The 2,482-nt window shown below is 40.4% G+C and overlaps 1 non-coding gene across 1 annotated transcript; it reads left to right on the top strand.

Moving 5' to 3' along the window:
- The first annotated feature begins 1,498 nt into the window (after positions 1–1,498).
- Positions 1,499–1,604, top strand: LOC139894907 (small nucleolar RNA R71). Its single transcript, XR_011775384.1, has one exon. It is a non-coding gene; the product is annotated as a small nucleolar RNA R71 (small nucleolar RNA).
- The last annotated feature ends 878 nt before the right edge of the window (positions 1,605–2,482 follow it).

Here is a 2,482-nt window from a genome sequence, read left to right as displayed (position 1 = left end):
GATCTTCCTTAATATCCATTACTACGAAATCCGTAGGATACAAGAATTTGTCGACTTTTACCAAGACGTTCTCAACTATGCCCTTAGGATATCGAATTGTGTGATCGACAAGTTGGATTGTCATTTTAGTTGGTGACAAGTCTCCTAACTCTAATCTCTTGTAGAGAGAGTAGGGGATTAGGTTGATACTTGCTGCTAAACTTGCTAGTGCATGAATGATTCCAGATTGGTAGATTGAACACGGGAAAATGAAAGGGCCCGTATCTCCTAGCTTCTGTGGTAGAGAGTTCCTGAGTAATGCAGAGCATTCTTCACTAAGTGGAATTTTGTTAGAATCTGGTATCCTTTCTTTTGTAGAGAGAAGCCTTCGGATGTATCTCTTCTGGTTGGGGACTTTGGACATACTGTCCAGGAATCTTCCATCAAGTTTGAAGGAATCAAGCTTGGATGGTTCCTCTTGTAGCCTTCCAGGATAGGGTACACGAACTGGAGTTTCAGGGGTCAGCTTCTGAGTATATATATATATATATATATATATATATATATATATATATATATATATATATATATATATATATATATATATATATATATATATATATATATATGTCGATTTGTTCTTGAGCCTAGCTGACCTTCTCCGTGGTTCTTCCTCTGGGATTACGGAATCCATTTGCTTTGCTTCTTCTATGTGGGGATTTTGGATAGTATTACTTGGTAACCTTCCCTGCGGTCGGGTTTCAAGGCGTTGTGATAACTGTCCGAGCTGCATCTCCAGACTTTTAAGCAGAGCCAATTGATTTCTCATTAATATCTCCGTCTGGTCTTGCCTGGCTGCATTCTCTGATTTAGCTATTGTTATCCTTGAATGAACTGAGTCAACTGATCATCAGCTCCGAGAGTGGGGTTAGTTGCTTTTATAATCTGGGTGGTAGGGGAATTTTCCTCGACTGGTGAACCAGTGAGTGGGAGTGGTTGATCGTAGGTCATTTGAGATTGTTGGGCTGGATAAGGTGGATAGCGATAGCGAAAAGGCTGATTGTTTCGTTGAAACTGATTAACCCTAGGTTGTTGATTGAATCCGGGATTTGGTGGACGAGCTGGGTATTGAACGTAACAGACTGAACCGTCAGCGTTTTCGTACTCAACTTGATATTCTTCAGTAGGTTGCGGGTTTGTACAATTAACACAAGCCTGAGCTTGGTTGACCTGCTGCGGCTGCGTCTTCAATTCTCCTAGTTGTTTAGCAAGAGATTCCATCTTATCCGTGAGGGATTTGATGGCCTCTGTTTGATTGTTAAGTGCAGAGAGTGGGGCAGATGATGAAGTTGTTTCACCACTGTTCCAGTCATGATAATGCATTGTCATGTTCTCGAGCAATTCCCATGCTTCGTCTGCGGTTTGGTTCATCAGATTCCTTTGAGCTGCTGCATCGATCGTCGTCCTATGATTTACCGTAAGACCATTGTAGAAGGTACATATTTGGGCTGACCATTCTAGCTGGTGATTAGGGCATTTCTTCAGCAAGGTTTTGAATCGCTCCCATGCAGTGTAAAGAGATTCATCATAACTTTGTTTGAAGTTAATGATGTCATTCTTAAGCTTGGTTTATTTAGAAAGAGGGAAATATTTGGTTAAGAATTTAGTAGCCATCTCCGTCTATGACGTGATGGAATATTTTTCCGGTCCTTCGAACCAGGTTTGAGCCTGATGAGTGAGAGAATAGGGAAACAAGTATAGCTGGACTATATCTTGTCCTATCCATGGCTGTTTGTAGGAGTTTGAAAGAGATATGAATTTATCAAGGTGAGAATTAGGATCGTCATTCGGTAATCCATGAAACTGACAGCTATTCTGGATGAGCTGGATGATGTGATGTTTTAACTCGAACGAGTGTCCTTGAATCTCCAGAAATCTGATCGGTCCTCCTCAACCTTCAATCAAGGGTTTGGTATTTTCTGCTAAAGTAACGCGTAACGCCATTCAATTTCTGATTCGTGCTTCCTTGCTTGCTTTAGAGATTATTGTCTCTGGATCAGGTACGAATAACAACGGCCCTGGTCTAGATCGGGTTTGGGTCATACACTGGGTATGCCTTTTTGTTTTTAATTTTTAGCAAATAAACTAAATTTCTAAAGTAATTTAAGGTAAACTAGTCTAAAGTAGTCTAATCTAAAGCAATCTAATTTAATTAACTAACTATCCTATGGTTGAATATGTTTTTGGTTCTGGATACTGATTCCTTGGTATTTCGATAACAGAGCTCCGCACAAACTATTCAACAAACCAAGTGGCCAGGCCGACTACGAAGAGGCAGGATCCTTTTGGTTCTAATATAATTGGCGACTGTTCAGAAAATCCAACAACCAAGTCCGTGTATAATTTTTCTTTCTTAGACACCACTAAATGCTTGTGAATAAGTTTGATAAAGAGCAGTATTGCCTGATACCAGTTCCCCGGCAGCGGCGCCAAAAACTAGACT

The sequence above is a fragment of the Rutidosis leptorrhynchoides genome, chromosome 2 (genome assembly GCF_046630445.1).
Source record: "Rutidosis leptorrhynchoides isolate AG116_Rl617_1_P2 chromosome 2, CSIRO_AGI_Rlap_v1, whole genome shotgun sequence".
Lineage (NCBI taxonomy): Eukaryota > Viridiplantae > Streptophyta > Magnoliopsida > Asterales > Asteraceae > Rutidosis > Rutidosis leptorrhynchoides.
This window is presented reverse-complemented; position numbering and strand designations above follow the sequence as displayed.